This window comes from Bombus terrestris, chromosome 1 (genome assembly GCF_910591885.1).
Source record: "Bombus terrestris chromosome 1, iyBomTerr1.2, whole genome shotgun sequence".
NCBI classification, from domain to species: domain Eukaryota; kingdom Metazoa; phylum Arthropoda; class Insecta; order Hymenoptera; family Apidae; genus Bombus; species Bombus terrestris.
Genome location: NC_063269.1, coordinates 5093392 through 5111079, shown reverse-complemented (window position 1 = coordinate 5111079; position 17688 = coordinate 5093392). Strand labels below are relative to the sequence as shown.

General features: G+C 49.9%; 1 protein-coding gene across 1 annotated transcript in view; it reads left to right on the top strand.

Annotated features, from left to right (window-relative positions):
* LOC100649835 (hemicentin-1) overlaps positions 1-17688 on the top strand; it is a 102126-nt gene that overhangs the window by 52831 nt on the left and 31607 nt on the right. The gene's annotated exons all lie outside the window — the stretch shown is intronic.

Sequence of the window (17688 nt, the reverse complement as noted above, 5' to 3'; positions counted from 1 at the left end):
GAGGATTTCAAATTTCGCGTTCCTGTAACGCGCACCCGCTTTCGCGATGCTTCGACCTAAGTCCATTGCACTGAGCCAGATAATCTTTCCCTCTGTGGTCGTAGATCGTTGGAAAACTAGAAGTTTCCTCGATTAACGACGGATTTCCAATCGCTTACGACCAACACGCCTCGTCGTCGTGCGCGCTTCCCGGAGAGAAAACGGAAGAAGCAATCGGCGCCGTTGATTTCGTAAGTCGCGTCGTCTCGCACGCGCGCCTTTTCACTCGCCACCGGAGGTGACGCATCGTTACGGCTCTCAACTAGTTGGCGATCATTTACATCGAAATTGTTCGATTGGACTCGCGAACCTTGCACGATATCATCCCCTTAACCTACGATTTTCGTTCGAGAATTTTGGGCCGAAAACGATCATCGTACTACGAGCTATGCCCGTAGTTGTAGGTTAAGGCGGAGGTTAACGTGGTTTAAGGTGGAGAATAAATCAAAGAGTTCTAGTATGATCGTGATTTTGTGTTTCTTCGAAGCGTCTCTCGAAGTGTCTTGCCTGACGTATTGTACGATGATCTGACTTATAAAGTTGAACGTAAGTGGTTAGTATGTCCCAAGCATGAGGTCTGAACGTAAGTATTTTATACGAGGTCTATGTGATATAAAGTTCGGTACAAAGTGAAGTATGAAGTTAAGTAGTATCTGTTCTCAAACCGGTGTGTTTTTCCTGGCCGAGGGTGCGTAGCGTAACGTCCCGGTAGGCACTCGGTCCGATGGCCTACTATCGAGTTCTCATCTGGTGTCAAAGTTTACGACACGTCGTTTGCAATTGAGCGAACTCGTCGAGCGCTTAAGATGCTAATTAAGCTGTCGACGTGGTCCGAGTTGTAAACTCTGTAACGTGCAATTTGGAAATTCCAACTTGCCAAAAATGGCAGATGCGCTGCTCGTATCGCAAACTTGAGATAATCTTATACCCTCGACGCGCATCCTGGCCCATGTAATACAAGCGCAGACATACGCATCGAACCGTTTCAAAGTTGGCCCCCGTTTCGCGGAGTCATTTGCATTTGGTAAAAAGCACGCGGTACCGACAAACCAACGCGTAAAATCCTAAAGCGCGCGCGCGCGATACGCGCCACGGCATACGTTCCTCGTTTCTGTGGCGGGGAAAAAAATCGCGGCAATATCTGAGCCAGCGTGTGTAGCCGTGCACGGTTGGGGACAATGGCGAGCCGTTGGCGAATTTTCGTTGAAATAACAGTTGAAAGCACGCGGCTCTGTGAAAAATGTCGTTCCTCACCCTCGTCACCGTACCTCCGCTCCCTCTCCTCCGGTGGCTGCAAAGCAAATAAAGTAGAAAAGGGGGCGGGGGGCAGAAGCCGCCGCTGTAGCCGCCTCCACCGTCCACCGCTGCCACTCCGCTTGCTTTCTCTTTCTCTCTCTCTCTCTCTCTCTCTTTTTTTTGTTTCTCTCATTCCTCCTTCCTCCTCGCCGCGCTACCGAGACACAACCCTGTGCCACTGGGACACATTGGCGTAGACGCGTTTCGCGCACCGACGTATTTAAAGGGAACGTGTTTTCCCCGGCAGACCGTTAAAGGAGTCTCGATCGTTTTGCGCCTCTCGGCACGGCTCGTAAATAAAGCGGGGCGGGAGTAAGAATCGGTAATCGTAAATCTCGGCTTGGCTCGATTTAACGGGTCGCGAGATTCCAACGAGCTGGACCGGTGGTTTTGCGAAAGAAAAGGACTAGAGAAGAGAAAGAAAGAGAGAAAGAAAAGGAGAACACGACGACGAAAGCTAGCCGGGCGGTCGATGAGAAGCGGTATCGGGAGTGGGTGGAGGGTGGAGGGATGAAAAAATCCTTGCCGGGTCGCGGTTCGATACCGAGTCGAATGGAATTTATTAGGAGTCCCTTTGTCCGATAGCGCGGAGCGTTCCAACGTGGAAAATGCCAGCTATGTCGAAGCGCACCTATGAACATCGGCGGCACGTGCCTCACATACGCTGCTGTTCGTTTGATCACCTAGCCGGAACCACGTGATTTCCCTTCCGCATAGACCGGACCCGATGGTTTCCTCGTACGACGCGCATTCGCGTCATTCCTCCGGCAACGAAACGGCCTGTCCTTTCGTTTCGCCGCGGCTCGAAATTCTAAACGGACGAGAAAAAGGATAGCACGGAGGATCGAGGATTCGCGAAGAGACACGAGGACCGATGCTTGCCGGGTGCGTAAAAAAAGGATCCTACGAGACGCAGAACAGAGTGAAAACCGATGGCAGGATGGTGCGTTAACGTTGAATGTTTTTATTTTGCATTCCGAGTGCGAGGCCGCCGTACGTAGGCGGTGGTCGTATGCACTCCCATCTATTTCCAACCGTGCAGGCTGGAAACGCGGCTTGAATAAATATTCAACGACTCTCGCGGAGCGTGCTCGGAGATTTTTCCCGTCTCTGCGAGAGAACTGAAATCAAGGGGCGCAAAGAGAGGGGGTTGAACGATCGGCGAGGGCTGCCGGTTTAATGGTTTTCTAAAAGCATCCGTCGATGCTGATGATCTTCCTTTCTTCCTTCCTTTCTTCGTGGCCGAGTATCCACCGCGAGGTATCGGCATGTATCGACGCGCTTCCCGAAAGAAGATTCGCGTTCCGGAGCCGATGCTACGAAAGACCATGCACGAACCTACGAGTGGATCGTCGCGACGTCGTATCTCATTGGCGCAAGACGGGCGAGATTAATCGAGCGAGATATACCGTTTTACGGTACGCGACTAATCCGATGGTTCGTACGTGTTGCTACGTAAGATGCAACAGCGGTAGGGTAGCGCGAGACGGAAGCAAGAAATTCACCGGGGTGCGGCATCGATATTTCTCCGTAACGAACCGTTGGCTGGGAACGGCGCTAGGATAAATTCCACGTTCGTTCGTGGTTAAAATATCGGTCGGACCACCGCGAAACACATCGGCCCCGTTTTTCATTTCCCACGTTTTTCCCTCGGTTCGTCGTCCGCCGGCTTATCCGTGCGATTTAACGGAATTAATATCCGCGCGCGTGACCAGATCGTTAAGCCTGTCGCGTGTGTACCGACCTGTGTACACGAATAATCTACACATTGCCTATACCGGTCGTGCCTGGTCACTGGAATGACCCGTTCAATCCAACGGGAACAGTCTGCCACTGCAGCGAACCAATCGTATCTCTTCGGAGCGACCTTATTTGTCGCATCGACAGCATTATGGCTGGATCGTGCGTAGCTGTGATCGATATCTAAACACCGTGCGCTCTTCCTTCTACCGAAAGAACTAGACGCGAAGATCGAGGGCTTAAATCGTCGAGAAAGTTCGCGTTCTAAGGAGCGGCCAATGAGAAAACTTCGTCGGCAAATATTTGAATAATTTTAATCTCAAGGTATTCGTAACTTGCGCAAGACGAGCCATTTATTTTTCAATTTTGCCGAAAACAGATTTAAAATCGATTGGTCGCGCTCTGGTGTGCGCGTCCGTGAGCTGAAATCGAGCTTACATACGAGTGAACTGGAAGCCGCAGTCTCCGGGCAACTACTTTGATACTTAATATTAATTACCTCGGGGATCTAGCCGAGGCTAGTCCATTCACGCGCACCAATAGGAATACGCGAACACGCGTGATCGTGTCGAGTCTGCTGCGGCTGTACATTGTATATCGCTGTTAAAGCCCGACCAACGCGCCGCTCTGGGACGACCGACGCATGGAAATACACGCGCGTATATTTGCGTGCAGTTAGACGCGTTCCCGTGATAAATTTCGTCATGCGACACAGATTCGACCGATACAATAACGGACAGATTCGCAGCACGCGGCCTGACTAACTGCGGTAAATAGGATCGTCGATCGGTATAAGGGATTCGGAAGAATTATCGGAGCGATCGAGTATGTAGGAAGTATCGCGTGTCACGAAGTTTCACGAGCGCCTAACCCTTAATCGGCGAGGCGGGTTTAGTGGAACCTCGTGAATTCCTTATAAGAGCGAAAATCGAGTACCCAGCCACGTACTGCTTCTTGGTGATCCGGTATCTTCTCCGATATAGTCCAGTCTTTGTAGCCAGGGTAGAGGTAAAAGGCGATAATATGGTTGCACAGCTTTATATCTCTTCGTAAAATCCGATTCGTAACTTTAACTGCTTCAAGTTTTTGCGTAAAACGTTTATAAACTGGCAAGATGGTTATCTACGATGAAAGGTGAAAGTAAATGAAAAAGAATTTGATTGAATTTCACGTGTTTCGCGCAGCTAAGACACCTTTGCAACTTGCGGGAAAACGAGGGTAACGAGATTAATAAAAGTCGGAAAAAAATCTTTCTTTCGTACGTTTCGAGATTGAAAGTGGATACGCGAGGCAAATTCAAAATATTCCTTTTTCGCACGATGTGCACTCGCTGTATGCTCGTTATGAGACGTGCAGACGTTACCTTACGACCTGATCTCGCAGAAATATTTGTCCGAGGCGTGTGTGTATGTTTATAACATAAATAAAACATGAAGCAACGTTGATACGTTAATAGAGAGGAAAATGATCCTCCGGGACCGTATGACCCTCCCTTATAGCGTAGTAATTACGTAATTTCGAAAACGTTAATTGTATTTTTTGAAAACATCAAAGACTAAGCGATATATTCCAATATATTCCAAATGTATTCCAACACCACGAATACTTTAACCGAATTAATTTGCAAGAAATATATCTTTTTCGGGAGGACGGAAAACTTGTTTTTCAAGCTATGCTATTTATGCTTCTCGTTAGCAGAAACAATTACATTCCGCTATCTAAAGTAAATCTGTTTCTCTACATGTAAACGTAGTAGATGCAACGAATCACATCGTTTGCCGCTAAATGTGTTTGCTGGAACATAGAAAATCACGAGGGGGTTGCATAACCAACACCAACCTTTCCTCCACGTAATCGTCGAACGATCTGAAGAAGTAACACCTGTAGGGACCGGGAAATTCCGCCTCGTCGGTTAAGATTTAAAATTCCTCTTCTCACACGCAGTCGTTGGAGCAACTTTACGACGGCGCTTACACTTTCTATCCCTGGGAAGATTTGGTCGCGCGAAGACGCTACTCGATAATCGTCGGCGTCGATATCGACGCCTGTCTCCCCGCCATCGACGTCCAAGTTGCCGGAACTGACGTCGAGTTTATCCGGTAACTCGGAAAATTACACGGCGCCCGTGAAACTCGGTTACGAGCGAGCATCATCAGCGACTCGGTATTTTCTTTTTTACGCCGATGAAGTTTTCTAGCACTTCGGAAAGTGGCGGAATATTAAAAGAAGAGAAGCAGGGGCAAGGGAAGCGGTGGCGGAGGGTGGTACACGGTTCGCAGCGTAATGCGGAGCGCCGTTTACGACCAGTTTCGTCACCGTCGAGCGACACAAAGCGGCAGTTTGCCGCGAATCTCGCATAGCCGCACGTACGAAACGACAACGAGCGGAATAAAAATGGTGTCGCGCGTGCCGGGCCCGCGTCTCTAAAAACGTGCACCGGTAGATCCGCCGGATTCCCGGCCGGCGACCTCCGTATATCAAGGCTGTGATATAGGAGACAAACCGTAGGACACGCGCTCGCCCCGAATCACACTCAGCATCGTCGAGGTTCGTCGAGCTTCGTCACGTACGAGCGCATACCGTGCCCCATTTTCGCGACCACGAACCTCCGCTCTGTCGTTCGCTCGCCACTCTTCTCCTGCCGCTTTTCGGTGTTCGGACCTCTCGGGGAGGAGGCTAACAGCTCCGCGGGACATCCATTGTGACTCGGACAAAGATCGAATATTCCCATTTCCCTCGGCTCATAGACTACTGCCGCGTTCTGTCGTTTCGAGGTATACGCTTCACAGGGACATTGTCAAAATACACTCGTCGTCATCGTCGTCGTCATCGTCGTCGTCGTCGTCGTCGTCGTCGACTGCCACTATGAGATTCGCGCGTTCGGATATATACGCTGGCTGTTCTGCGAGCGCAGGGTAATCGGGTGCCGAGGTATTCGATCAGAGACGACTCTGCATTGTTCCCTCGTGTGTACGGAAGGACTGTCCTATTTAATAAAGCAAGCGACAGCTAGCTCGGACACGAAGTAGGAAAGGGGAAAGCGTCCGTGGCTGATAAAGACATCCGAATTCGAATGCACGCCAGGATTCACTGAATATCTCCTCCCTTTTAGCTATGGCGATAAGCGGGAAAAATGATCTCATAGGCAAGTTGCCTGGGAACGAGCCGATGTTTATATCCTCGAGGCACTTTGCATGGAAAGGAGCCTTTTTTTAGGGACGATTACAGATTTCGTGGAAAGGGAAGGAGATAGAAGGATCGCTAATTTCATGCAGCTTCTCGGAAATAGCCTTGCTTGTTCGTTAAGCGATGCCGATAGGCGAACTTTTGATCTTAATTACGTCGAACCTCGGCAAACCTGTCTCACCCCTCACCCAACCAGCCAGTGGGAAAACGATCAATTTTTCTCGCAGAACCCACCAACCGAACCAACTTTCGACTCGCACGCCCTCCCTTTGTTCTTCCGGCCGTGCCGGTCATCGGCATTCGGGAAAAATAGAGAATGAAGCGGACCATCCTATTCTTCCGTGGTCGTTCCCTTCGATCTCTCTATTCGAGCGTTTCATTAAAGCGCTCTATTAAAGCGTTTCTGCCGGTGGGGTGGAAATTTTGCCTACTTCGGTGTTTCCCTTTTTTCCACCGTTTCCCGTCTTTCACCGCCGCGCCGTTTCGCGAACAAAAGCACGGCGGCAGGCAAAGGGGCGCGCGATTCCACCGCCCGGTGTCCTCTACAGGCTGTTTTAAAACGAACGACCAAACACCCCGGCTGAAACGTCGAAGCCTAACCACGACTCTCCGCAGCTTCCCTTTGAAATTCTTATACGCGCGCGAAGAAAACGCCAAAAATTCGCAAGCGATTCGTCTTCTTCGCGCGTTCGGATCGATCGAAAAATGAGAAATTTCACCGACCGTTTTAGAAACGTCTCGTAGCGCCTCGGTGAAGGATGAAGGATGGGTGGTGAACAAAAATAAAGGGGTGCGGAAATAAAAACGCGGGGTAGCAGGGGATATGATGAAACGACGTGGACGGGCGATGCTCGTCGGAGGGAGGAAAGGTATGCGATGGAATTTAAAAGGTGCAGCTGGACGCAGCCGTGGCGCAAGAGAAAATCTCGCGGCGTGAGACTGCAAGGAGGACAGCAACGAAAAAGGGGTCGGAGGCGAAAAAAGCGCAGGGGAATAGGATCAACAAACAGATTAATCTGTGTTACGTTCTGGACGCGGCCCGTGGCCGGGTTACAGGCGGCACGGAGAAAAAGAGAGCGAGATGGTCCGGTCAAAAACGAGGAAAACCGGCTGTTGGACGCTAGGAAGATGGGTGGGGGCCGCGACTAACCGGAGGGGAGCTGGGAATTTAATTCTCTAGAGGTCGTTTATCAAAATACAAAACGTGGAATATTCTCGTCAGCGACGCGAGCCTTCTCCCTGTCGCGCCCCGCTTGCTCGTTCGGTCGCGTCAACCAGTTTGTTCGGGCATTTTCAAAATTCGTCATCGGCGGCTTGTTGCGAACGCGAAACAACACAACGGTCGAGGTCTGCAGCGCCTGTACAGATGCTGTTGACAGTGGACGGCTCAATGGTGGTAGTAGTGGTATTGGTAAAGTCTATTCAACGGCGTCACTACGTTCGATAGAAATTTGCTTCCCATTATTTAATTAGCGTAATAATTCGGTTATTTTGCGCGATTTCGGGCAGTTTACGCGCGTTGTTTCGTCCACCGAGAATGGCTGTCACCTGTACCTCTTATCGAATCACCTCCCTCGAACGAGATATCTTCCTCGTCGATGATGGAATTCGCGGTTACTTTCAATTTACCTCTGCTTTGAATCAGGAGAGGGGCGGCGGGCGGTACGAACAACCAACGCAACGAACAACGCAAAGTAGCGCGCGTATCCTCAAGTGTAACGCTGAAACTTCGATAGAACAGCTGGTTGCGATCGCATCTGGAACGCGTAAACGCAGCGAGGCGATTACCGCGCAGGAAAGCTAAGTAGAAAATAGTTGGCCAAGCGAGAACCGGTGGAATAGTTTGCAGGGGAAGCCGAGCAGTAGGGACGTAGTCGGTGGTGTAGATTGCAGGAAGGTCGAAAGAGAAGAGAGTACGGTGTATAGGCTGTTTTCGTGCTAACCTAATTTGGTCCTCATCGGGGATACAAACCCGTTTAAGCCGGCCACCCCTTGGCCGGGCCGCGGGGACCGGTGCCTCGTAGGGGGTGGTGACTCCATTTCCAGAGGCTGCCGCTTCTGCGACCGAGAGTGAATTATCGCGTACTACAAACCCTGCCATCCCTTTCCCCCTTCCCTCGCACATCCCACCACGCTCGATCTTCCTCTCTCTTTTTCGCCATATCGTGCTCGTTTCCACGTATCGCGAATCCGTGCTCGTCCCGAGCCCTCGATCCCTGCGCGCTCGCCATTTTCATTACGCGATTTCGGTGTATCGTGATGGAATAGCCGGTTCTCCATTGTTCGGGACAATCGAGACCGAACTGAGAACGTTAAACGTCCGAGCGGAAGATAAGCGAGCGACAGCCTCGGCGGACGAAATTGTGTAGCGAGCTTGCAGCAACGACGGTATAGCCGGAACGTAACGCGCGAATCGATACGTTCGGAAAGCTGTGCAAGTTCGCTCTCTAAAAGGAAGGAATGCGACGCGAATCCTGCGAGCAACAAGTATTCGTATTACGCGACGAGTGAATATTCTCGGTGACGGCGCTCTTTACGAGCCATTCGAAGGTGTTGATCGAACGATGACGAGCATAGCGCGACGTGGCGTCTTTTACGCGGGGATCGATGGAAAATCGAAAGCATCGCTCGACGCATTTGTTACGTGCAGCTTTGTACGCGAGGCGATGAATGGCAGCGAGTATGGGACGAACAATGGCATCGACGATTCAGACGTTTAAGAAGGAGAATCCAGAAGCGAAGCGAGCTTCCGCGCGTCGCTCGGAGAGAAAGTAGCAACGCGTTTTTCATCGTGAAACTCTTTTCCCCTTGGTTCTTTCTCGCGCCTTTTACAAAGGCTCCGCGATCCTCGTTAACGAGGAGATCCACGCGAGTTTTTACCGAGAGCCCTTTTTTTTCGTCCGACGACGACGCTGACTCTCGAAACACGGAAACGTCGTTACCATGGACCGTGCATCCGGACCCGAGACGCGTCCTCGCCACGGTGCGGCCGTCAGCCCATGCGAGCGCGCTATATTTTCTTGCACGCGTTTTTCCTCTGAATTCGAGGCTTTTGTAACGCACCGTTTCCGGAATTCGTCCTAGACGAGCGACGTCAGGATCCGCTGGCTTCCAAGGAACGCAATTAAAAACGTGCTCGCACAGCTGCCTCGTTAACCGTGTAAAGAGCGCGGAGAACACCATCGGGGAGAAGTCGTAATTGTGGAATAACAATCGGTCTAACGTGCTTCTTTCTCGCCTGTTTGAACGTTTAACGCGTGTCGCGTCGCGACGAAAGCACGTGGAAAGCTCGTAACTCGCCTGACGCGGTACACGGAGCGCCCATGTGTGCGCGACCATTCTCTGAAATGGCGAGAAACTTGGAGAAAATGAAAATCCCACGTTCGATCGCAATCGAAACGAACGCGAAACAGCCGGCAGTGATTACTTAAAGGAACGTCGTGCCTTTCGGGATTCTCGCACGGTATAGAAATAGACGTTGGAGGCAGATGTGGCGCGAAATCGGGCCGAGCAGATTGCACGGCCTGGAGAATCGGGTCACGCGCGTTACAACGGAATTTCCCTGGATGCGTTTTACGAGAATCATGAAAAAAAATCTTCGGTTAAAACTTGGATGGATTCGGATCGTTGCATCCGTAGTTGGTCCGTCGCCTCTTACACGTAAGAGCGGAAACGCGACCGACATTCGCAGGAAACGTCGAAATAACTCTTGGGAGTACGACGTGGCTCGACACGCTCATTCAAGATTCATGATTAAACTTCGAATCCAGCGCCCGTCACTTTTTCGATTAAGTCGCGCCGTTGTTCTCCACGCGGTCGCGAGTCTGACGATCCAGCAACATTCGCGATCGATCGTGACGCGACGCGACGCGACGTCGAGCTAGATACGACGAAAACGATCGTTCGAACGAACCGATAACGAAACGAAAGGCGAAAATTCGTCGGTAAAATTCGCAATCGCGTTACACCGCCATGATTACCGCGTAACGTTTAATGCCGCGTTTAAGTCGGTTTATCGTTCCGGTAACGGAGCGACGGCGACCGCGCGTATTCGACATGAAAATTGCGATGGTCAACGATGTTCGTGGAACCGTGGCAGTTTTCAATGATCGTTCTAATAGCTTTCATTATATATAGGTCGCTTTGGCCAGTGAATTCCTCGGGGATTAATGCGTTCAACTATTTCGGGGCTATGGGAAAAAAAGGAAGCTACGCCGATAGAGAGAGGAACAGGGGAGAGATGGGGTGGGTGTAGATTAAATTGTGGAGCGGACCGTATGAAAATTTCAGGGAGAGAAAAAATTCGACTGACCCGTTCTCGATGACGTTTTACGTCGGAAATGCGAAAGATTAAATCGATCGAAACTGTGGATTTCAACGCGCGCCGCTGCACGGGATACAGAAATCGCGGAGGATCGCTGCCCGTTTTCCCTCGCCGCTCTCTTTTTTCCCCATTTATTTCCTTTGCTTCTATCCCCTATTTTTTGCGCTGAAAAATTTTTTTCGCCCGTCAAAAAACCAAGCTAAAAACGGACTCGCGTTAATTAGATTTCCACCGACACTCCTCGAAAAGTGCTGAAACGTTTCCTACGAAATTTTGATACGGCCCTACCCCCCTATCCTTTACTGTAATTTAATACCCGATCCACGTCACTCGTATATTACACCGGCCCGGTAATTTTACGCGTTCGTGTAATCCGAATTGAAACAGAAGTTTGCGCGGCACTGCGCTGTCGCGGCCACCTTTTTCCGTTCCAGCGCGTTTAACTTTTCGCGACGACGACGCGACAGTACGATCCTTTGCGTTCGCGCGATTACGTTTAACGCTACGGTTTATTCCATGGGATGGCCAACGATTGCAGTTGGAAAAACCGTACGCTAGCGGCACACACACACACACGGTGACTTTTGTCATTGTTGGCAATAAATATTTTTTTCGTGCTAGATACGTGAGGAATCGACAATCCGTCGGTCGAGTGTTTTATTTGCATAGTTTTATTCGTAAAACAGTGAAACGCTTGAATGAAAATTGCAACAGATATGAAGAGCGGTAACGGTTGGTTTTACACGATGTGCGAAAACAATTTTGTCAGAGCGTATGGAAATATTTTGCCTCTGCGGAGGGGCAAGGGGGATCGATCAAAACGTACTAAATGTTTTACGATAAAATCATGACGCGTAAAAAAAGAAGGGGTACCGACAGGAATTATTCGTTACGATCGTATCCTCTGGCGAGTATCGCGAAAAAAGTTAATCTACTCTGAGCGGAGACGGCGGAAATTCGCAGAGAAACGAATCGTTGCCGATATTTTCCAATAGTCGTTGCAAACATTTCTCCCGGAGTGCCGTCCAAATAAAATCCGTTTGCCCAAGCGCTGTCCAATCGTGGAAAAAACTATCCTACTTGCCAGAAAATAAATACAGAGCTGCGTATCGCCATCAGAGAATCTGCACTGGGTGAAAGGATCGCCGTGCCGCGTACGCGGTGCGTGAAAAATGGAAAAGCTAAAACAGCCCGTACACTGTATCAACATAATTCGAGGGAAAGCTGGTCGGTGAAACGCGTTCGCGTTCGATGCGCGAAACTCGCGTAGGCTGTGTGTCGACCAAATATTAAGACAGATAGCCTTTCATAAAGCCGTGGCCGAGGATAAACGAGGGAAAATACTCGACACCGTGAAACCTGAAATCGCGTTCTCGGCGTCCAGTTCAACCAGCCTCTGCGCAAACCTTGCGCGTTCCGTTTCGATCCCATGTCGTGGATAGGTTGATTTGCCTGACAATTACCAAAAGCAGCAATTCGCGACGATCTCGCGACATCCCGTGACGACGACGTAAAGCATCGGCGAATTTGTTTTACGCACGACCGCTGCTGGAAACGCGAAAAACGCTCGGAGACCAGTTAGACGAAAAACAACGAGGATTACCCGTAGCTCTTTGAAACCGTAATTTTTCGGTGGAGTGGCTCGTTCCGGGCGAGCGTGTTTGCCGCGTAACCGAGGCAATAGAGGTAAGAGAGGCCATCGAGAAATTTTATTCCGCGATACTCGGTCGAACCGCAGAAAGTGAACGGGGGGAGGGACGGAAAAGCGCGGCTCTGTGTGCACGAGCCAGCGCTCGCGCTAATTCGCGCAACAATTTAATTACCGATCCGGTGGATCGAGGCGGGGATTTAAAGGAGGTTATTCGCCCTTTACGAGCCGACGCCCGCCGAGTTTCCACGCGTGAATTCGTAATGCATCAGCGACGGTGCAAAAATGGCTAACAAGCGGCGAAGGGGCATGAGGGACGGATAAGGCACGGTGGGAGTCGTCGATGCTCGTTGATTACGTTCGGTCGCTATTAAATTTGCGCGTTTCGCCTTGGCGAAATTAATCAATGAACGGTGAAACACGGGTAGGGAGCGTGGATGGTTGACGCTAACGCGACCAAGGATGTAACAAGCCGTCGTGGCGATAAAATAATTTTCGAGCGGTGCAACGACACGGGTTAACTGGCCGATCGTCGGCCACGATACCGATGAAAATGTTGGGGCGATACGAAATACCGTGGAGCCCTGTAGATCGGTGATGATCGGATGCCAGTGACCCGGTCAAGTGGCCTCGTACGTAGTTTCGCCAGTTTCGTAATTGGAAAAATTTTAGATAACTCGATATCGCTGGCCTCCGATCGTGTTGACGTTTAATCACGATAAAGCGCGACATCGCGCTGCCGGCTCGCTTATTGCCATCGACACGACGGTGAATTTAAATTTGCAAATCCTACAAGTTGTTCGTATTCACGGTAGATACGTGTTCTTCCCTATTGTTATTTCGCTGTCATCGGCAACGTAAACAAACGTCCGCGTCCGAAGAGATTGACAGGCTCCGCGCGTACGCGCGTAAGAAGCGAGAGGTGACTTGGCAACATTTTTGAAAATTGAAAGGCCGGCCCGGCCAAAACGGATCGATATCGAATGCCATTGTATCGTGGCACTCGTATCGGAAGAACGCGGTGCGGCGCGACCAACTCCGCATGTATCTCGTAACGGGTTCGATACGTATCGCGTCGCATTTAATTCGCAACAACATCGACGAGCGTCGAGGAAGAAAAGGTATGTACCACCGTGTGGATATATGCAGGTCTGGTGAATATAACGGCAACATCGATAGAGGCAAAAGTCCGACGCGAGTATGTACACAGCGGGGAAAAAAATGTATGCGGTGTTCGAGTAGGAGAGAATACGATGTACAGAGAATCACCAATAACGTACTTCTGCGATTAAAAACTGTCACAGGTCCGACGATATATTGACACTAGCAGTTTTTTCTTCTTCTACCTGCAACCCCTTGCCTCCACCTTTTTAATTCACCCCCTTTGCTCGAACGTCGCCGTTTCATTTAACCGGAGAAGAAAGGTATCCTAACGTTCGTTACTCGCGAAATTCCGCCGAAACCGTTTCGGCTGGAGAAAATAAATTAAAGGGAAAAGCGATGCGAGCCGAGAGCTGCTGTGTTTTTAAAAGTTCTTTAAAGGAGACCGGTTCCTACGGCCGAAGAAAATATATCCGACGCGATTTACCGCCTCTACTGTCGCGTTGATTCCGCCTCGCTCGGATTAAAAGGAAAATTAGGTAGCCGACGCGTACGTCGATCGTACGAATAAAGATTTTCCCATGCGCGCTTTTATCTAAAACCTTCTCCCCTCCTGGAAGCTGGAAGCTTGAACGTCGTAACGTCGCTCGCCAAGTTACAGCAGCCGGCGCATTTGTTATCCCTCGCGCAATGTAACGTTCCCCTTTTTTCCCCCGGCCTGTTTTCCTTTTTGCTTCTTCCGATCGACAGGTCGAAGCGGAAGTGCTGCGAAAACGTTGTCCTTTTAAATTATCGTTGCGCGTACCGATGGATCGATGTAAATGCGCTCGGGCGGTAACCGGCTTTCACAGATCGTCTCTCTCTCCCTCTGTCTCTCTCCCTGTTTATCGGAAAATCGTTCACTGTAGTTGCGAAGAATTTGCTCTGCAATCCATTCGCGCCGGTGACCAATCATGGCGAATTCGTCGGTCCGCGAGACGCGAGTTAATCTCGCGGAGGAACGCTCATTTAGAGAACACTTAAGATGCCCATTCGTTTCCTCGATTCGAATAAAGTATTCACCGGCTGCATTAAGTAGAAAGGGTCAGAGCAAAACGAACTGCGAAAACAACAGGTCGTTAATTTTTCCTTGCTCAAACACGTGTTACAGAAACCTTTTTCCGTCGCGCTGTTTCTTTTTGTCCTTACGTTCTTTCTACGTTTCCGGAGAAACGGCTGGAGCAAGATAATTTCTCTTTGTTCAGTTCGATACAAGAGGAAGAGGCGGTCGTAAAACTTTGCGGCAAGTACCGAGCTCTGCAAATGCCGTATCTGTTTTACATTTTCGTAGAAAGATGTCCGACCGACGAGTAGATCGGAAAAGCCCATCGTACGGACACGAAGCTCTTTCCAACTGGCTCGGTTCTCGATGTTTTCGTAATTCCATTTGTTCTCGTTCTTTTAAATTGTTTCGGATTCCTCGGTATGCGCAAGCGCGAGGATAAAAATTGGTCTTCTCCGGAAAATTAGCTCAGCCGTTCGCGCGCTCCTATCTAAGACGTTCTCCGAGGTACTCGTGAAATATTCTGGGATATAAGTGTATGGTAGCGAGATAATGGCCTCGTTACCACGACAAATACCGATAATTAATTACGTCGGACGGCCGACAGTGCCTGGAAGATTTTCCGAAAATGCCTGGCAGATTCGTTACCGAAGATAAGTTCAACGATATTTCAGCCGACGTTCGAGCGCTAAAGAAACGAGTATTTTTCTACGAACGAGTTGAAGGAACCTCGATCGATTAAGAAGATCTCGCGATACGAGAGTAATAAGCGCGCGGGATCGGTCGGCCGGGTCGGAAACAAATTACGAACGGTCGACGATGTCGAAAAGGTCAGCTCTTTAGCCGATCGGACACGAGAGAAGCGGGTATAATTGCTTCGTAATCCGCGGGTACAATCGAACATCGAATCGGGGCGGGAGTCGCTTGGCGTGAAATTGCTCGCATTGACGGCATTACGTGGTTCGTTCCTAGACAAGGTTCCGGCTTTTTGCCCTCTTCGATCGATACCACGGAGCATGTCGATAAGATTAACCCGCCATACTCTTTCGGGCCGAACCTTCGAAATTAATAGAACAGATTTGGCACCGGTCGGCTCGATCGACCGTACGCGATTAGCTCCGGCTAGTCGGTCGCGAATCCGCCAAACGACTGCCGCTAAAATAAACGGAGAAGCTCGTTTGGGACGAAACGATTTAAAGAAGGTGATCGTTTATCGCCCACGATTAAATCGTGCCCCCAGCGTGATATGAAACGAGATAACAGAGAATCGCGGGAAGCCAACGACAGACACGGCTGGTGCTTGGCCCACAAACTTGATTAATACGTACAGTCGAATGATTCCGCCAAACGACCTATCACGCGCCACCTGACCGGTTTAGCCTTCCATGGAAAACCAGATGAGAGATTAATAATTGGACGATTCAGAAGCCAATCAGTACGAACCAGCGAGACGGAAAACCGTAATACGGGCGAGCACCGAAAGCACGTCGACGAATCGAGAGGAGAGCGACTGAAATGCAGGAATCGAGAAAGAGGGAAACACCGACCCATTACTAATAACAGGATAAAGGATTTTTATCGCGCGATGCTCGCGACAACGCGTTGATTTGCTTGTTCGCGAAAGGGTCTCGTAAATTTCCCGCTGTACGCCAAGTGGAAAACGCGTCGATCGTTTAACTTGGTCGCGTATCGATGGCGCGATTTTGCGACGTCTGTTGCGAACGCTCTGTTGCGAATTCGGAGTATGAATATTGGCCTGGAAAAGCGCGAGATTCTTTCTATTTGGCCGTAAAGAATCGACAAGGAAAAGCTACAATTCGTTCGTTTCGTTTCACGTTCATCATCGTGGATCGTCGAATTTGCTGGATTTTCTTGCGAATATATTTGCTCTGCTCTGTTCGAAACGGGCGATACAAACTCGACGGACGAGCAGAGCGTAAAGCGGCAGATGGGAAACCTCGAATTTATCCACTGGCCGACCTGTTGCGAAACTCCTTAACTTTTACCGTAAACAGGCGATCGGCGATCGGTTCGTTTCCTCGGGCGGCGTTCCTTGCCATCCGGCTCGACCGGAGATTCTACGAGCATAGTTGCGACGATGAATATTAGATTTTATTTCACCGTCCGATCGATCCGATCCTCGTACCTCGACCCGAATATTCCGCTAAAATATTCTCTCCAAGTATTCTCGATACCCGCGATATTAATTCATAAGCCCTTCGCGGGATAACTAGCCGGAACTCCGCGAATTCCGCTTTATCTCTGCCAGTCGGTGAAAATAAGTCGGCCAGTTCGGCCCGGGAATGCATAATTCTCGGCAAGTTACGCTGTAACTTTGGCTAAGGTCTTTGTCTCGGCCGTGAATCACCGCTATAAATTATTTTCCGCGAGTCCGCCGCCGGCTTATCGAAGATCCCCGCGAACTCACGCCTGTTTGTTCTCGCCGGCGACTCGCGTTCGTTGGGACGGTTTCAATATCCCGAGCGGGCCATCGTTTCGCGTCGTCGTGACGGCGTGGCACGAAGTGGCGCGCGGAAGGAAGGTTGGTTGGTCATGCGGTCGTTTCGCAAGGTAACGTTCATTTTCACGGCTATAAAACACGACGGGCCGAGGACGTAACGGTACCGGCACGGCGGTTTGTTAATTTTGCAAAGTTATTTTCGTGGCTGCGTAACCGTACGCCTGGTAAAAAACGCTCCCATCTCGGTGAAAAAATTGAATTTTTAACATTGCAATCCGACGGGAACGATGCGGCCGTGTTCGCTCGTTCGCATAAAATTTTCACGTCGCCGACGTTGCAAACGAAACGTCAAATGGACAAGAACGCCACGCATTGAGAGGTCCCTCTGGTCGTTCCAGATTTCACGCAGGATTTATCATCGAAAAATATGAATAACAAACGACGGTGTTTATCCGCTTCTATCGTCATCGGAATTGTTCCGCTCGTTATTTACCCAGTACAACTTTCAGATCCGACGAACAAGTGACGCGCGCGCGTCAGCGACACCCGTTCTATTTTAATCAAAGTAAAGATTCTCTATGGTGAAAATTAAGGACGCATCGTTTTCACCGTCGAACCCGATTATCCCGTTGATAGAATTTATCGGGAAGCTGCGAGATGAAAACCGAAGGTCCGGACTGGGAACGGGCGAGTTAAACGAATTTATCGAAGTTGCGAATTAAATAACAACTTTAACGAGCGCCGGTCTGCTTTAATACCTGGATAAACCGACGCTTATACGGTTGCTTCTGTTATCTCCTCATCGCTTGAAAACAAAACTTTCCATTGGTTCGGCCCCGATGCGAGAATTT